We start from the raw sequence: 20,092 nt of genomic DNA, 5'->3' as shown, positions 1-20,092 counted from the left end.
TGCAGCAGGAATAATATATTCATGGACACACACAGTTCATTCTCCCTTACTCCTTTTTTCCATCTCTCACACACACACACAGTTACTCAGACAATCTTAAAAAGAAAACAGAAGAAATCTACGCTTTCTTGCTGTCTTTGTGTTCACCTTGCGATGGAGGATTTATACGACTGTGGCCATTTCATTTGACTTCATTGTGCCTGTGGGAGCACTTAAAGTCAATTAATATACTGAACAATAAACAGCTTCACACAGCCATTTAAAAGAAGACTATGCCAATGGCCTTCATCAGTCCAGCACATAAAATACCTAAATGGTAGGTTTCACAAACCACTCTGACTTCTTCTGAGTAAAAGCAAAATAACAGACAATTATCTGCTGAGGTTAGTAAAGGTCCAAGGGTTCACTTCCAGTTTTCTCTGCTGCCAAACACTAAGACTCTATTAGTTCACACCTTGTAGTGCAATGAAACATGGTTGTGCTAGTTTTATGGGCTTTGGCCAATGGTGCTCTGTATCCACACTGACCAGTAAAAATCTCAGAGTGCACAGTGGAAAGTCAAGGTAGTTGGCCCTTGTGTGCAATCAGACAAAGACATTCAGGATGGGAGAGATAAAGGCCCTCACAGCTCACCAAGCAGACAATAATGTCACGGAGCGGAGAAATGAATCCATGGAAAAGACACATAATCCTCATTACAAAGGGTTTGGCGTCTCTTTTTATGACACATGTGACTGGCGAACAATTATGTTTTCTCTAATCCCATCAACCAGTCAGCAGCCGGTCTTCTGGAGGATTAACCTTTGCAGTAATAATGGAATCTCCCGATCAAAACAGGAACATGTCAGGTTCCTTTCTCTCACACTCCTTTAACACTTGCTGTCCTTATTATATTACATCAAGCACGGATCTGACAAACTAGCACATGCATAGACCAGTATGTGGAAAACAATTGGTGCATCTATGTGAATGCACTTGAATGGGGTAATATTCAGGAATGAGCTTCCCATTTGACGCTGTCTTGCAGGAAAGAATTTGTTCACAGCTCTATGCTTTTATTTATTTATTTTTATTTCACTTTTGTGGTTTCTACAGCCACAGTTTTTTGGGTTTTTTTTTTTTGAGACATATCTTGTCAGAGTAATAAGGCTATCAGTGAGTGTCTTATCTTATTTTAACTTGGAGGAGAAGTGAAAGAGACAGAAAGATGTGGAGAGGCTGGCTGCAATAGTGAACGCAAAAAAAGACACAATAAACAATAACACAGCGTTGCCTTCACACACAGTGAAGTTAATGCACCATCCTATGTGCGCGTCTCCTAATCTGCACCAAATTTCCAGCACGAGTGTATAAGGTGCATTTATGTATTGTATTCAAGAGTCGTTAAGGATGGGGTTCGCTCACTGACCCCGCACAGGGCTCCTCCAGCAGCTTGTCAGGGTTGGCGGCTCCTTCCCTGGGACCTCTGGCTCTCTTATCCAAATTGCAGTCAAGCTTAAAAAATAAAGAGCCCCTGAGACCCATTCGCCTGAGCAGGCAAACCCCGCACCGACAATGCGTCACAAACTCCACATTGACACTTTCATGGCTGATTCTTTTTTCTTTTTCTTCATTTTTCACTTTATATGTATATGTATGTGTGATGTATGTGTGTGTGTGTATATATATATATATCTTTTTCCTTTTTTTAATTTTCTTTTAACAGTGCTTTGACCTTTGGAGGATTTTCACAATTGTTTCCTGCCTTGTTCCCTGCTTTCTTCTTCTGCATTTTCCCCCGATTATAGTTGTTTTGTTTTTCTGTTTCTCGATCTTGATTTCTATGGTGACAGTGCATTTCCCAGGAATAATGGAGGCTGGGGATTAGGCGGCGTGAAGGCGGATGGATGGCTTTCTCATAAATAGGTAGGAAACTCCTGAAGCTGGGTGGATGGAATCAGCAGATGTGTGACGTGAGTTCAGGCTCTAATTGGAGACTTTTCTATCACTCAGAGGCACAGACAACTGGGAAACATTCACATGGTAAAACACAGGCACCCTCTTTTACAGACCTTCATATCGTCTCATCTGAACTGAGGGGCCACTGAGGCCACTCTGAGACAGCACTTAATCCCTGTTTTAACCAAAAGTAAGAAAAACACACACCACTTGCAGATGCCACTTACAAGCTTCATCACAGCGAGGCTCCATGCTGACAGGATCCCATCCAGCACAGCTCCAAATGGCATGGGAACCACACACACCGCAAAAGCCTCAAGTCAAAACACATCAAAACACTCAGCACGCACACACACAGGCAGCAGAACGGGAGGTCGGACAGAAACAAGCTCAGTGTTTACAGTCTGATTTGACTTGTTTGGAAGATAAGTTTGGGCTTTTGGTGGGTTCACAGGGATGTTTAGCCACAGTGTGCAGCAATTCTAACACGGTGTAATGAGGGAGTTGGATTTCGACAAGTGGTTTTTCAAAGGAAATGCCAACCTCTGTGGTACAGCTCTCTTGGCCTTGTCTCTCGGAGAAAGAGAGAGTGTGGCTGCTGAGTGTGTGTGTGTTTCCTAGTAAGCATTCATGTGTTCCGAGAGCCCAAAACATTCAGTAGCTGCTGCGCTCCATATTTGCCTGACCGCTTTAACCACAGGCGAGCCACAGCTAAGCCTCTAAAGCCAATTAAAATGTTATGAAGTGGAGTTCCCTTTATTTATTTATTTATTCCTCCTGGCGGGGAACAGCCAGACAGTTACTGTAACTACACACAACTGGCTGTGAGCGTCAGGCCTCCTCCTCTTCCTCCTCCTGCTGCCTGTGGGAAACATGTGAGTGGAGGTCCCTCTGAGGCCTGACGGGATAGACCAAACCTCCAGACTTTTGAACAAGCCTTCTGACAGACTGACAGCAGAAGAGAAGGTGTACAAGCCCGGCTGCCATGAAGCAGAAATCAGACAGAGGTTACAGGAAAGACCCTGCCGCTGCACTGAGACCGACCTACGGTCTGCATACCAAACATATTGCACACTGACGCACGATGTACTGACCACGTAACCCTGCACCGTCAGAGTTAAAGCCTGTAAGCTCCTGTGTGCGTGTGCATGTGTGTGTTTATGTGCATGTGCGTTTGTGCGTGTATGTGTGTGCATTGAGCAGGAGGGGATTGCCTTCATTATAAAAACATCCTGCAGGTCCAGCTGAACACACAGCGGAGTCCCCAGCAGCACGTACTGGGCTGCATGGCAAACACCCCTGGAACACACACTTCAGAGCTCACACACGTCCCCGCCCTCGTCCCCTCATCTTCCCCAAGGGAACCACAACCATGCTTTTCCCAGGCTTTGCTCATATCATGTGTCACAGGTGTTTAAGTAGAGAAACAGCGGTGAGCCCTCGGAAATACTCCCACTGCCAGTTGCAGGCGTGAGGGAACATGCTTGATATTGCCTTGACAACATGTTTATTTCTTTGCTGTTTTGCCTTCGCCCTGCAGTTCGCTGCATAAGTCCAACACCCTGCAGATGACAAGGCATCACCTGAAGTAATACCCAACTCCTGATGTAATCCACCTTGCCTCGCTCTGCACCATGATTGAATCTCTGGTTCCTGTGTGTGTGTGTGTGTGTGTGTTGGAACACCAGGAAGAGCTCTTTCTTATTACTTACAAAGTTCCTGTCAGTGTGAGTGTATGTGTTGTATAGTGTATGTATGTATGTTGGACTTTGAAAAGAGCACAGCCCCACCCACCCCCATCCTCCTGTGTGACTCTGCAGCCAATACTGTGGAGTCCTTCTACTTCCTGGGAACTATTACCACCCAGGACCTCAAGTGGCAGCTGAACATCATCTTCCATCTTCCACCATAATCATCATCAGAGAGGCCCAACAGAGGATGTACTTTCTGCGGCAGCTTAAGAAATTCAATCTGCCAATATCTCCATCACTGAGTCCATCCTCACCTCCTACATCACAGTGGGGAATGCTGGTCCTACTGCTAAGGACAAGAGCAGACAGCAGCATACTGTTCGCATCACTGAGAAGGTGATTTGCTGCGATCTTCCCTCCTTGCAGGACCTGTACACCTGAGGCGAGCACGAAAGATTGTAGCTGACCCCTCTCACCCTGGGCATGGACGCTTTGAGCCACTCCCGTCTGGCAAGAGGCTGTATCATGACCAAAGCCTCAAGACATACGAGCTCATCAACAAGGCATGGCCACACACAGCACCCCACACACGGACTCTAACCCTCCTGTTACATTACATGTTACATCAACGTGTATTCAACAATTGGTTTATGTGTAACATTAATGTTTATTCCTGATTTTCCTGTTTTTCTTTTGATACCGTGGATATTGCAGGATCATATTTTTGCAATAACTGTACAGCTTTCTTATCTAAAATTCCAATTATTTCACTGTACATACTTTTTTTTAATTTTTTTGTAAGTCTCAAACTTTGTAAATAACATTGTAAATATTTCCAATTCACAAGTAATTCCAGTATTTTTACCTTATGCCAAGACAAATTCCTTGTATGTGTAAACATGCAAGGCAATAAAACTTATTCTGATTCTGATTCTGATTCCTTGACGGGGAAAAACTGCTGTGAAATGACTCCTTTGTCTTTCTCTACTCTCTCACACACAATCCTTCAGGGCACCTCCACCTCCTGACTGAGGAATGTTTTTCTCGTTCAGCCATCAACACAGGGGGAAATTGTTTGTGCACGAGTGAATGTGTGTGTGTGTGTTGTGTGTGTGCGTGTGTGCAGGCTCAGGAGAGACAGTTCATAGAATACCTGTGAGCATGAAGACAATATCTCATGTCTTAGCAGGTTGAGGAGACAAAGTAAACAGCAAGTAAGCACAGCGAGAACATGACAAGCTGTTCCTGAATCAGGCGGAAAGTTCCACCACACACACATCATTTTCCATCAGTTAATCTAGATTTTTCTTTCAGATAAAATCAGATTTTTAAGTCATTACCACCCCCTCCATCCCCAGATATGGAACATGCATAGCGTGGATAAAACAGCTGCAAACCAAATTACAATGAAATAGTAAACCAAAAAAAAAAAAAAAAACATATAATTGCTAAAATGAAAGAGCACGCAGGTTGCTTGACTTTTTTTTTTTCAATCACATTATCAAGCTAAGTTTTTGACAACCACTAGAGGCCAGAGTTTGCACTGAAGTACGATTTGTCAAAATAAATGACACACGCCCAAGGACAAGGTTATGAAAAGGATGCTCTGAATGGAACGAAGGAATGCAGATCGCATGTTCCGGAGAGGGACGATTCAAGATGCTATGTCCTCTGCTGGATGAAGAACGAAGATGTTACTGGTGTTCTAGTGAGATGATGGATGTTTGAGGAGTTGTTTTTCTCCATGGCCCAGGGGGTGTAGTTTCCTCACTCTCCAAATCCTCCCAACTCCTTTGATATCACATCTTCCTTGCAGCGTATTCAACCCTGGCGAGGACAGCAACAGTTATTTTCCCCTCTTTGTCAAAATGGTGGAAACATGGAAGCCAGAGGCTCCCACAAGGATTCCCACAGATCTCAGGTGTAATGTTGAAGATGGATAGATGTAGATGCCTGAACTGTATGAGCATGTGTATATTTGTGTGTCAATAAAGATACGACTTATGAAAAACAGTTAGTGTCTGGAGAAAAGTCAAAACAAATCCTGATGGATTGCAAAAGTGTCTGAAGAAAGAGGGAGTTCTTTGGGCTTTGGGGGGAATTAAAAGAAACTCGTGTCTTCCAAAAACAGCTAACAGTAGGCCTATGATCCAGAAAATGCCACTAAGACATAAAGAATGTGTGAGGAGCTGGGAGGCTTCATGTATAATGCGCTCTGCCTTGTCAGTCTTCCACATTTGATTTAGAATTCCTGGATATGCAGGGAACCTCAAACAGCAAGTAGCTTTTATATGCGAATATAAAGCTAAACCTTGCAGCTGAACTTTGACTTATTTCCCATAAATAAAGACACATTCCCATGGCAAAACGCATATAATAGCTCATATTTTTTACAATAATCAAAGGGGCCTGTAGACTGTATTAGGAGAACAGGGGGCGTAATTCACTTCGGAGGGGGTGCATGCAGACCCCTCTCATATCACAAAACCTCTTTGATCTCTTGCGGTAAAAAGAGAGGGAGAGGGTTTTCCTTAGCTTGAAAAAACAAACAGTGGCATTCTTTTCCAATAGAGTCTACTGTATGTGCAGGCGCATATTTGTTTTCTTTTCCCCCCACTTTCTTCCCAATCCCAATCAATTCCCGATGGAATTACTGCATTATTCCATGGAAACTGCCTGACATGAGCAGGTGTTTCAGACTCCCGAGCTGATTGCCAGACAGAGCATGCTGGGGTGCAGCTGACTGTTAGAGCTAATGTGAAGTGACAGGGCATCTGAAGCCGGGGGAAGAATGGAGAATCATTCTGCTTTCCAGGGCTGCTCTTGGAGTTATCAGGTTAAACACAAATCAGAGAAAACACTTAGATCTAACATTAACTGCTCTTCTACTTGACTAGTTCAACTGCAATTGATTATATGTTACTGCATTTCGCAGCTAAATACAAAAAGATATGGTTACACTTCAAACAAATCATTCATGTATAGCCTCAGCTGTGTATCATATCGTCCACTTCATTAACACTCGATGCAAGACTAAATCATAAGTTAGATAGGGCTGCACTGAATAAAGATTTGCTAGTGATATTTCATCCCTGAGTATACTGTCCTGATTTGTCAAGATAATTCTTTTACACAGCATAAATTAACGATGGATAAAATGGACCCTCTATGGCACAGATTGATCTTTATCAGATTGGTTTTATGAGCATTACAAAATAATTCATAAATTGTATGTCAAACACAGTTTACTTTTCACTTTGTAGGCTTTCCTGTTATTTATTTTTCGGCTTGACTTCCCTTTGTATGGCGAAGAGTATCAACTTTGATTTGACATCTGCCCCGGCGCAGCAGGTGTTTTGAAAGTGGAGAGACACTCCATAAATCCAATGAGGAACATGTTCACAGGCAAACAAAATGTCATCAATCCAACCATCTACCAGGCTTTCGATCGAAAACAGAAACCAGCAGGAATCTCGCTCACATCTGTTTCTTGTGACGCCAGCGGACAAAAGTCATGAAATCATTCACTACAGAGCTGGAGAGGGATGGAGGGAGAGAGAGAAGCAGCAGTCAAGATGGTTCCAATTAGAGAGCTATAGATAACCCTTCATTTATTTGAAGCACGGCCTTGAGGAACAAATGTTAAATTCACACCTTTAGGTAATTAGGTCTTCTTTAATGAAAGCAGATACCTATCAGTCTTGGGCATCATCAGCTGTTCGCTGTTTTTAGCCAGGATCCAGCCAAGCTGACAGGATGAAAGGTAAGCACTGGGGAGGGTGCATGAAAGGCCTGAACCTATACTCCCTGGGCTGAACCTCTGACAGAGAATAACTGAACGACTGCCATGGCAGCCTGGACAAGGAACAGAGAGAGGACCACATCTGTTAGGCTCATGACTGGGCCAATCCACATCGAGTCTGTGTGCTATGCAGGACCAGAGACTAAAAGCAAAAGCTGGAGCCACCTTCGGACTTCTTCCACACCTCACCCCCTCATTCTAACCCATCCAGTTCAAATAATCCTGCATTTGTCCACAAAAAACATGATCTCCCCCCAATAAAGACCATGCTGTTTTTGAATTTTACTGACTGGTCAGCCCTGTCCAGACAATAGCACCTAATATTGCACCCCAGAGCAGTCAGCTAAATGATGACAGCACTTTTCTGTGTAACTTTTTGTCAGCGTTTTAATATTCCAAGGCGGAGGATGTATGAGTGAAACCTTATGGGCCAGGTGCATCCGCAGAGCAGCATCAGAGTCTCTGATTGAGACACACGGAGAGGAGGCCGACAATAGACAGGCTTTGTGAGGACAATGAAAAAGCCATGTGTCCACATGGGCATTTCCAGACCCCGGGGTCAGAGATGTAAAGTTTCATAATGCAGTGATCACTTGGCAAAACCTAAACAAGCCTGTGATTTTAACATCGTTGCTCTGCACCTTCTCTGGAAAATGGCTTATGTCTGGACCTCTGGAATGTGTTTATAGATGGCTGTCCACCTGAGAAAACCATCGCTAGATATATGAACTACTGTCACCATTCACTTCAAAGGTTATGCTGATATCTTCCTAAGAAGCTGCCGCTGTGTGTGTTCTGTCTCCATCATCCTAATGATGAATTCAACAGAAGGAAATGTACTTATTAACACAGACCACCAGGTCTCTTTCCTCCCTCTCCCACAACATCTTAAAGTCACCCACTATCAGTACTTTTATTTGTTGCAAGCTGACTGCTCATTAAATCCTACTATGAGCTGCAACTGTCCAACCCTATAGGTTGGCCTCTGTGCACGCATGGCAACCCTGTCTGGTGCGCACAACACCTTCATAAAAGTGATATCTAAAGTGATTTCCTTTTTGTTAGCCTTACCAAAACTAAATGTGTGAGTTGTGTTGAACAGTATGTTTATCTGCTCTATGTAGACTTTCATTAACATTCATAACATGTTCAGTTAACCAACTTAATAACTACAGTAGAACCAATCAGTAACTAATTAGGCAACATTAATTTTGGGGTTATAGGTTATGTAGGTTATTTTTACAAAAATACTACCTGTAATGAGGGAATAGAATATCCTACTCTTTACTGGACTTGGGAAAGATAGACTTTACCTGAGATGCTTGTTAAATTTGTCAGACCCACTGGTTGGTCTTTTGAAAATACAAACAAGTATGCAAGGTAACACTTATGTTATAGTTAGTTAAATAGTCACTATATAACATATTTACTAGCTAGCATTTTGCTGCCTCACAAAAATGTTGTTTCTTTATTCAAATGTCCTCCACACGGCTCATCAGGTAAAGACTCCAACTTTGATTAAATCTTTTTAGCTTGATATCAAGACTTTAAATAGCTATTTGTAATTTCATCAACAAAAATCTTCATTTAGCACCTATAAATGTCTGCTTTGTTTACCCCTGTTTGAAAAAGGATCCATTGTTTTGAAAATTACACTAAATCCTTGGTGGTAAACCTGCTACCGTTATCAGTTTAAACTGCATAATGACAAAGTAAGACAAGTAAAAGTTAATGAATAAGGTGCTCATTGTTTTCCCCTTTTCTTTCATTCATTTCAGCTCTCTGATGACATGACAGTTTGTGAGAAACACATCACTTTCAGACACAAAGGTCTATTTCTGTCTCTCTCTTTATATACAAAGCTGCCTGTGAGTACTCTATGAAATGCAGCTGTTGCTTTTACTAGAGCTGAGAGACTGTGATAATTAATAACCTCACTTGTGCCTCACGTGCAAAAGCCAATAAGAACATGTTTAAAGTCAAAATACACACCATGCCATGACAAATAGTTTCATATTTAATGCATGAAGTTGCTGTTTTGGTACACGATGGTCAGCAGAGCCTCTTATCCAATGTGGTGTGGCTGGCAGTGAATTGACGTTGTGTACTCTGCGTTATTGATTTGTTCTAACTTTTTTGGAAACATCAAATGAAGTTGATGATATCAGAAGTTGATTTAAGAGGGATGTTGTCAGACTTTCATAACATGAAAAGGGTGGAGAGATCGAACCACTTGTGGACTCGGATGTCCGTTTCAAGTTTGGAAAAGCAAATAAAAAACTGAAAACATACGCATGCACTTCATCTCTAAGCCTTAAACTGGAGTGTGACTAGCAAAGGAAATGGCGGCTGCCTTTTCCCACTGAACACTGAACCCCTGAACTCACAAAGGGCAGTCAGAGTGATGGTTTTCCAACTAGCGATTATAAAATAGACTAAAGATATGAACAAGAGTCCACAGAGAAGGGCCAAGAGGACAGTGCTGTTTATTTATTTATAATCCACCTGCCAGTGCCTCTGAATTTCAGTAAGTAACATGCTCACTAATCAATAGTAATTAACACTTATCTGTATCAATCACTCGATCAATAATAAAACAAAATTTTAAAGGGACATGTCCAGCCCATAAGCTAACCTCTTATAAATGCACACATAGAGTTAAACTTATCATCTCTTGGCTGTAGCTTCATATTTAACTGTTAGATACCAAATTTATATCAAACTTCCAGCTCCAGTCTTTGACCTTTGATGCCATCTAACTTTTAGCAAGAAAACTAACCAAACTAAATTTAACGCAAAGCAAGTTCTGCCGGTATCTTCGTCAGACAAAAAAACATAAAATATGCTGTCACACTGAACAATATATTTATAATCATGATCTCACATTGTATTGTATTTACTCAATAACCTTTTGAATTTGCTCAGACTGTAAGTATTTTAATTGTAATTGATTTATTTCTTTTGGGTGAGATTTTGAGCCAATTGGTTTTTTTGCTTTCTTGTATGTTCAGTTATTTTTAATTTTTAATTAACACATGCAAAAACAACAACAAAAACAAAAAAAAAACAAAAAAAACAAAAAACCCTGGTCTCTAACCATACTCCAACTCCAAACAAATAGCATTTCATAAAGACACTGATGTAATCAAAATGGAAAATCAGAACAATGGACAGGTAAACCAAAGACCTTTTGTTCCAGCAGTTTGTCTGATAACTGCTTTTATCTTTGGCCACATTTTTCCCCCACTAATCCCCTGCATGTCAACTCAAACAAGGAAATGAAAACTTCTTTTTGATTCCATAAATCCATTTGGCAAGTAAACAAGGCCTCCTCTCAGTGTGTGATCCCAAAAGAGAGGCAGCGCCTCATCAAATTACCACCGCTATTCATATCTGCCTCCTTTCTACTGGAAAGATTTAGCTAGAAACCAATCCCATTTTTCCCCAACAATCTTCAGTTTCTCTTAATTGTCCAGTGTTAAGTTGCTGGATTAAATAGCCCCAGACACACAGCAAGCAGTAGTGAGATTAGGTTTTCTTATTGTTCACTAAATCTCACAAAAATAACTTAAAATGCAAAATGTTTTATCTTTGACAGAAATGGGGGTGGATATGTGGGGGTAGATTTAGACAAAGTTTACTTATGAATTACAAATGCCTGTTTATTGCGATAAATGCATTGGCGTAGAAGTAGAAGAAGTTTGCTCTTAATAAAAAGCTTAATAGCAATTTTTCAAAAAGACAATTAAAAATTATAGATCTGCTAAGCTCATCACAACTTTTACAAATGTTCCAAACTGATCATCAGTGTGTCCTTCCTGGTGAACGCAACACCTCAGGAACACCTGATTTCATTTCATCTGGCGCACGCATTGACTTAACATTGATCACCCATAATGTTATCATCACTGACAGATGAAGTGAATAACACTGATTACCTTGTTACAATGGCACCTGGCAGTGGATGGGATATATTAGACAGCAAGTGAACATTTTGTCGTTGAAGTTGATGGAAGTAGAAAAAATTGGCTGGCATAAGGATTTGAGCGACTTTGAGAAGGGACAAATTGTGATCACACTGGGTCAGAGCATCTCCAAAACTGCGGCTCATGTGGGAAGCTCTGGGTCTGAAGTGGTCAGGAACTATCAGAGAAGCTCCACGGAAGGAAAAACAGTGTCATGGCCAGCCAAGGCTCATTGATGCAGGTGGGGGGAAAAGCACTTTGTTGCATATGGGGCTGCATAGCTGTATACCCATCAGGGTGCTCATGCTGACCCGTGCCCACAGCCAAAAGCACCTACAGTGAACACATGAGCATCAGAACTGGACCACAGAGCAATGGAGGAAGGTAGCCTGGTCTGATCAGTCTTGTTTTCTTTTCCATCGTGTGGATGGTGAGGTGCATGTGTGTCGCTTATCTGGGGAAGATGTGGCACCAGGACGCACTATGGGAAGAAGCAAATTCTCCGGACCTCAAACCAATTGAGCATCTGTGGGATGTGCCCAGAAAAACAAGTCAGATCCATGGAGGCTCCACCTCACAATTTACAGAACATGAGGGCTCTGCTACTGATGGCTTGGTGCCAGATACCACAGCATACCTTCAGAGGTCTAGTGGAGTCCATGCTTCAATGGGTCAGGGCTGTCTTGGTGGGAAAAGAGGGACCTACTCAATATTAGGTGGGTGGTAATAATGTTATGGCTGATGAGTGTAAAGATTAACTGCTTATAATAAAAATTTGGTGGTCAAAGGTCAAGGTCACTGTGACTCACAAAATACTTTTTTGACTAAAACACGAAGTCTTCACTACATATGTGAGTCTGCACAAACATGGATATTAGCTGCAAACTGAGTGGTCATGTATTCAATGCTGTTTGCTTCTTAAGCCAAACACTATCAAACTTGGGTTTCATTTGGTTGACCTGAATAAGAATTTCATTGCTGGCCTACATTAGCTGATGACGCTTTCTTGCTGCTCCCCAGAGTAGAAACACAATCAACCAGTGCTGTCCAAAGATAATCAATGAAATTCCAGTATGTCATTTCTCATAAAGTAAGAGGGGCAAATAACCATGAACCAGCACCATATTGTCTTTGCAATAGCAGCAAGCAAACATCATCTCAGCTTGGCTTTGCTTGCTGACATGAATCATCCAGTGTGTTACAAGAAAAAATACTTTTCTGACAAATATCGGGGTCAAATGGGGCCTTTTCAGCATAAATCAAAATGTCTGCAAAGGGTGCATTTTTTTCAAGTGGTTATCATTCTTAATTTGGACACATCCTCAGGTTGTTCCATGTGGACCACAGGGACACAGCAACCTGAAGGTTTTGGAAGAATCATTTTCCACGGGAGTTGCGCAAAGTTCCTGAACATCCTGGTGTCCTGCAGCGCTGAAGTTTCTTCTTGCCCAGAAAATTTATCACCTTAGTGCAAGCAACCTAGAGCTTAGCACTGCATTACTGTCCTATTCATGCTGCAGACTTAGACTGAATGGAAAATCGTATCAGGTTAGCTTCATAATATTGTGAGGGCTGAGAACTGTGTGTAATCAGTGGTCTGGCATTGTTATCCAATCAGCACAACTGGCCAAGTCCAAACCTACAAACGAACATTTTCTTTTTTTAATCAGGTGAAACTTATCAAACTGAATACAAGATGGCATTTGTGTTTGTTTGGCTGCAAACACCTAGACTGATTAAACCTTTGTACTAGAGTCGAACAACAGGTGTCTTTGTGCATATGAGGCTGCAGTGAGCAGAGAGCGGCTGGCGCTTAGGGTTTCACTCTTTGAAACCGATATGTGTGAGCTGCTTTTCTCAGGCCTAACCCCAAATCTGCCGTTGATGGACAGACCACCCAACTCTCAGCTCTTAGAGGCACACAGTGGGGCCGCTTGCAGAAAAGGCAGTCCCCTGTCATTCCCTTTTAGGAACGAAATGGATCAGCCGACTGTTTGTCAAGCACACTGTCAAGAGTCTCCTCCACAATCAATGGCCATATTTCCTAAACAAGAGCATTACACTAATGGATACCACTGGAATACATGCAGTGCTTTTCAAACCCAAACCTTTACATGGCTTCAAATGTGACATCAGCAGCACCAACATAAAAAAGGATAAATTCTTTGTTCTTTGTTGGAGTACAGAAAGGTATCTTGTAGGGAAAAAAGGACAGTGTGAACAGTGAAAATAGAGTCCCCAAAGGATAAATGACATTTTTATGGTGATCTGCCCCTTTGCCTCTCCAGCAAAGTCCATGGATTCTCTGTTTCTCTTCATTGTTGCACTTTATAGGAGGTTTCTGGCCTGTATTCTGATCAGTATAAACATTCCCCCTGGACGATGCAGTGCCAGAGCTGAGGATGCCAGAGCCATTGGTCAGAGGCGAAGGGGCTGGGGTTAACCTCACTGGGCTGTTCAACTGTGAGCGCTTTGTCACCGAAAGTGGACTCACGCCGAGACAAAAGATTCACACCCATCCTCTTCTCTCCAGAAGAATCTCGTGCACATAGTCTTGATCAGTCACGGAGCGAATACTTGGTGTCGGTCCAAGTTCCGTTTGCTCCAAAATGATCTCTTGCATTTTTATATTTGCAGCAAATGTTGCACATATACTAGTGAATTTAGTTCTGGTACCCCCCTCTTCTGTCCCTCAATGGGCAAAGTGAGCTGCTCTTCTTGTTCTGGCACATCACACCCACTATCTACTTGGACACAAACCCTGTATCTATCTTTTTCCCAGATCCTTTTTTCTGACAGAAGACATACATGCTTTCACTGTGCACCCAGTTTATAGGATACAAGTTGTGTTTGGCTGGTGAAGGGGGCAAGCATGTATAACTCCAAATTCTTAACATATGTTTCCCCCTTGCTGGATGAGATTTGAGATACTGATCATTACTTTCATGGTTTTTCTGGGGTGAGCTCTTATGAGGGAACCCCTCCCCAATTAAACTAGGGCCCCATGTGTCTCTCCAATCAATAAAATGGGAACCGGATCGAGGCTCAGCCAACAAACAACACTATATAAGCCACACAAAATTAAAACCTACCCTCAAGAGGAATGAACAGAATAGCTGGCCTCTATTTAATGCAGTTCATGTTAATATGAGTATATAATCCATATGCTTATGAAAGCATGAAATATTGCAAATATTTCATTATCTTGAGTTGCGCTTTGAGCTGGTGACTGTCTTTTGGTAATCCAACATTTCTGCTCTAATATAAATCAATCGGTTGCCACATAAGTCATACAGCATATTAAAACATGGGGTTGTGAAGAAATTAAGCCCATGATTAATTTTTCTGTGGACATTTTTGTCAAAGCGCTTACTTCATCCTAGGCTTTGTTCATTACTCAGACACATCTGGCTGACAGGTGCCCCATCTGTTAAATGTTGAGTAATTTCATTCCAGCAAAGAGGAGCAAATGGAGAGGAATGGAGAATAAGGTACTCTATCTTCTATCTGTGATGACATCAGGGCTCTGAGAGCTTGTTAGAGATGGAGAGTTAGAGCGGCGTTGCTCAGTTTCTACAGACAGTAATCCAGCCCACCGCTGTCAGTGCCCTTTCAAGCACTGATTACTCCATTTCCAAGGGCCTAATCTCTGTAAACAATCTCTGTTTTCATTATCTTTTAAACTGATTAGCCCCATGAATATAACTTTCCAGCACTGGACTCAGACAGAAAAAAAAAAAAATCGCCATATTGATGCCAGCTGTAGCTGCATGACCTTACAAGAGAAATAAAGCTGTGATACAAACACAGATAGAGCAGCGGACTGCGCAGGAACATATGTGACTAAGACGAGTTTCAAAAGTATGACAGACGTTGGATAAAACAAAGATTTCCTGAAGGAAAATCCTTAACCTGCTTGTGGTTTTGCACAATTTGCAGCTGGATATTATAGTCAAGACCTGGGAATAAACAAAGTCTCGACCTTTTTTTCTCAGACAGACAGATTGACAGTTAAAACACAAGTACATTAAGAGATTTTTGCAGTTACTCTTACTGCTCTATATTATCTCAAACTGCAGTACTCGGACATTCAAATATTAAAACTAAATCTTGATTTATTTCTCGCTTATCTTTCTGTTGCTTTCCATCTCAATGTCCTTCGTGCCATTGGAAATTAAATGCTGCTCTCTCCACTCCATCCTTTTTCTTTCCCCTCTTTCTGGACAAAGTGAGGTAACGTTTGCCAGCACATGTCTCCATCTGTTAACAAATGCTTCCAACATGCTGAGAACAACATCTTGGCCTCAGTCTCCTCCATCAGGATGTGATGAACTGGTGCACCTGTCTCAGCCTCCAGCCTTGTTTCTGGCAGTGGATAGACTGTCTCAACCCAACAACTATTCACCCCCATAACATCAAAGACAGAGAAGTTGAAGACCTCAGATGAAAACAGTGGGTTTCATTTCCATTTCAGCCTCCTAATACAAATCATCAACAATGAACCCACTGCCCCCCATTAATTAGTTTCACATTTCCACATTTGCCAAAAGTCACTTTTAAGTCAATTAAAACATCTCTCGTAGAGAAACTCTTTTATGTCATTAAGCACGCGAAAGACATGCCTTCTGTTAATTTTGCTCTATTTGTTAATCAAACTTTAAGCATTCACATGCACCTCAAATTCACCCCAAATTGTAGCTCAGTCTAAACACTAAATTACCTTCACTAATATACCAGGTCTGGGTCTTCACTTAAGTCAACAACAGAGAGGAGAGTAACAGTAAAACTACGTCAGAAGCTGAAGCGCCCTTGATTACAGAAACTGAGAAAGAACTCATCCAATCACGCCAGGAGAGTCAGTGAGCTGGACTCAACTCTGCCTTTGCATCATGACACGGAAGAATGTTAAAGAATGAAAGCAAGAAAAGGACGACCTGCGTCACCCCACTCTGCACTCCCCACTTTAATTAACTAATGTTTCTCCATTTGTCATTGCGTGACATTACATGATTCTGAAGCAATCTGAAATGTTGGCTGCGCTTTGAGGGGGGGGAAACATCAGCACCCTCTACTGACAGGCCATCTTCAGGGCCTTAGCGGATTTGCCTTCATTTCCTTTCATTTCCATGAAGGTTGCTTGTCAAATTATCGTCTTGTGATAATTGTGCCACTGAGTTGTCTGCTAATGAGGACCAGATCCATCCTCTGAGCTAGAAAACTGTGTGCTGTTTTGCATCATTTAAATCACTGTGGCCTTGATTAAGCCGTAAGGATTATGAAAATGACAATACTGCACTTAAATGTCAGAATCACACGTGGTTTATACATTTCGGAGTTGTTCCTAAATAGGTTGATAAATGTATTTATGAATATGGTTTGTAGCACCCATAGTTTGGCTCATGTTCTTAGGGACTGTACAAAAATTACTAGGGGGAAAAAGGGGGTCAGGGTTGTTTGTTTGTTTCTTGTCATAATTTTGGCAATTACTGGCTATGTGCAACTTACTATTCCACTATCATATTAAGGTGAATTTTGATTGTCCTAATTTACTAACCCATTTTTAGTTACTTGTGAAAACAACAGACCATTTTTGAAGCCTACTGTTGTGTGAAACCTGTAATGCAAGACTTTTACATAACTCCCGTCAGATGAATTCATGCAATGCTGATTAAAACACATAATTCTCTTGGTGGTTCACAGTATACAGAGTTTTTAAAACTGGGGCCTGTTGTTACTTTTGCATGCTGGCACACTGATAACGTTTTCCGTTAACTAGCAAAGATGGTTGACGTCATAAGCACGGCAACAGCGTTTGTCCAATTAAACTCAATGCCAGAAGGGGGAGACAGAAATTCCACACTGCAGGTTTAAGGAAAGTTTGTAGGGGACGTTCAAAAGAAAAATGCAGTGATGCTGGGGAGGGCCTTTCTTTTTTATGTAGAGAAACATAAGGTTCAGCCACTCTACCTACTCCCTACCTCAGTAATTTTTGTACAGTCCCTTAAATAATCTGAACTTGATAGATGTGTTACATAAAATTAAATAAATGATTTTAACAAATGACTTCATTCTAGGTATGCACATATCAAAGGCCACGCTGGTTAAAATAGAGGGGCAAAGTATTTTATATCACCTCACAAGATTAGTGAGAAAGCAAATATAAACTCTGATTCCAGGAACAGTTATCATTATAAGTCCCACCCTCCCACATCTGCTTATACTCGAGGGGACAATAAGTCAGAGCAGCAGGTAGAAATTTTTGAGATATATTTGGCTTTTCTGTGAATACGAATGACTAAATATAAAGTGTGGGGTAAAAGGTTTGCGTCAGCACCAAGATATTCTGAGATACGGGACGCCTGGCCTTTTTCATCTCTGTGTAACTGAACCTGCATCAGTATGTCACTGTCTTCTCAGCTAAGCAAATTAGTACATTTGATTGATCAAAGTTTATATGAGAGTGGGTATTTGATTTCAAACATTGAAGGGAGAAAAGGAGGGAAGAGGAGAAAGAGGGGGAATGTAAATGTATAGACTCAGACAGAGTAAGGGGGTAAAAGCAAGGGAGGGGTGAAAGAAAGAAAGAGAAGAAGAAAACGAGAGAGGCTGAGCAGCTGGATTGCCATGTAAATAGCTGTGCAGATAGGTAGGGTTGGGCTCTGTGCCAGAGGCTCTACAAAGGGCTTCTAACATCTGTTTGAGGGTAGATTCCTGCTCTGTGTTGTTGTAAGAATAATAGTCTCGCTCTGAGGGCCTGTTCCCTCATCAGACAGGATCATGATCACGCATATACACTTTCTAACGTCAGACCGCAGCCCTGCAGAGCTGACAAACACAAGTCAAGCCGTTATTGATGTTATTGCATTGTACCTTGGCCATCAGCGTGGATGGACAGGTAAAACCTCGCACAGGTAGTGAGGGCTCCTTTCATCCAGTCAGTTATGAAGCAGGAGAGCAGATGAATGTGAGACTGATTAATTAGACTCATTAGCCAGCATCACTGCTTGTGCAAATGTAACAGTGTCCATTCATTGATGATTTAGTGGCTGGGACAAAAAAATGTTTACACCATGAAATATAGCATTTAGCACACATGCACACACACACACACACACATATTTCTATATGTATGTATATATATATATATATACATAGTGGGACATCTCTGTTGGTGTGTCATGACAAGGATCTTTTTCCTTCTCCCAAGAACATATGCAAGCAATTTGTACAACAAATGTTGGTTTTAGACTGTGTTCCTTGCATACTAGTGGCTTTTCAAAACCTGGAGGGCTCCATTCGTTAGTGCTTGAAAGCAATGCAAACAAATTAATTAACACTATCTTTACATGGGGTGGCCAAGGAAAGCAGGGGCTGAAATGTTACACCATTACCTAAATTCGCATGCATCTGTCCACCCCACCCCGCCCCCCCAGCACACACAGCGCCCTTGAACAAGGCCGAAGGACCACCTGTGTGAAAGAGGAGACCCACTCTGTTATGTCTCTGCTCGGGAATGAAATAACACGGAATCCAGCTCTGCAAATAACTCACAGTGAAGATCATTTTCCACATGCTGCTTGACAAAAGGTAAAATAAGAACAGATGATGTCCTTTCTCTCTTTACTCTCTCAATGGGAATTTGTAACTCTGCTCTACAGCTACACACAACAGTCCTTACACTTTATTGTGCTGCTTTTCTAGTAGGGAGACACAGAGGTCTGACCACTTTCGTGGCCTTGTTTACAAGTTGGTATGAGATACGAGGTCTCATTCCTAATAGCCACTGACATTGAGTCAGCCGTTTTTTCATGCCCTCACTTGGCTGAGGTTAAGAGGGATTCGAGGAACCTGATCCCAGATCTGATGATTACGTGTGAGCCATCAGGAGCAGCAGGAGGCCTTCGTCTAAACTGGGCATCCATGACAGGAGAGGAAGGCTGCAGCTGGCTCCACTATAACCAGCATAGGGGTGGGTGGGGGAATACATGCTTAGAAGGAATTGTTGGACATTTTGGCAAATGTGCTTGCCAAGTTTTAGATGAGAAGATCAATACCACAGTCATGTATGTCGTCAAATATGAAGCTATAGCCAGCAGCTGCTTAACTTAGCTCAGGATCAAGGCAAAAAATTACCTAAAAATATAAATAAACTAAAATAAGGAACCGGGGGAAACAGCTGGCTTAAATACAAAATATATTTTGTTTCTTTAATCTGTACAAAAAATGTAAAACAATTTGCTGTTTTACAGGTGGGTTATATGTCAGACCACTTCTAATACTTTCATGGTCTGGCCTTTGAATGGCCTGGCAATTAGCCTCGTCCACAGCAGTTATTTTTTTGTACATGTTAAACAAATTAGAGATGATGTTCTAATTAGTGAGCTTTAAAGGTGCTGGTATGAGGATTTTGTTAGCTTCTGACAGAGCCAGGCCAGCTGTTTCTGCCTGTTTCCAGTCTTTTTGGGAAGCTAAGCTAACCACCTGCCGACTGCTGCTTCAAAATTACCGTACAGACATGAGATTTGTATCGATCTGCTCATCGAACTCAGCAAGAAAATTTCCCAAAATGTTGAGGTTCGTCTTTAGCTTCAACAACAACATGCAGAAAAGCACGTCCAGCGTGCCCTGTAATCAAATCAGAATCAGAATCAGAATCAGAATCAGCTTTATTTGCCAAGTATGTGTGACCATACAAG

The sequence above is a fragment of the Scatophagus argus genome, chromosome 12, assembly GCF_020382885.2.
Source record: "Scatophagus argus isolate fScaArg1 chromosome 12, fScaArg1.pri, whole genome shotgun sequence".
Lineage (NCBI taxonomy): Eukaryota > Metazoa > Chordata > Actinopteri > Scatophagidae > Scatophagus > Scatophagus argus.
Note: the sequence above shows the minus strand (reverse complement) of the source record.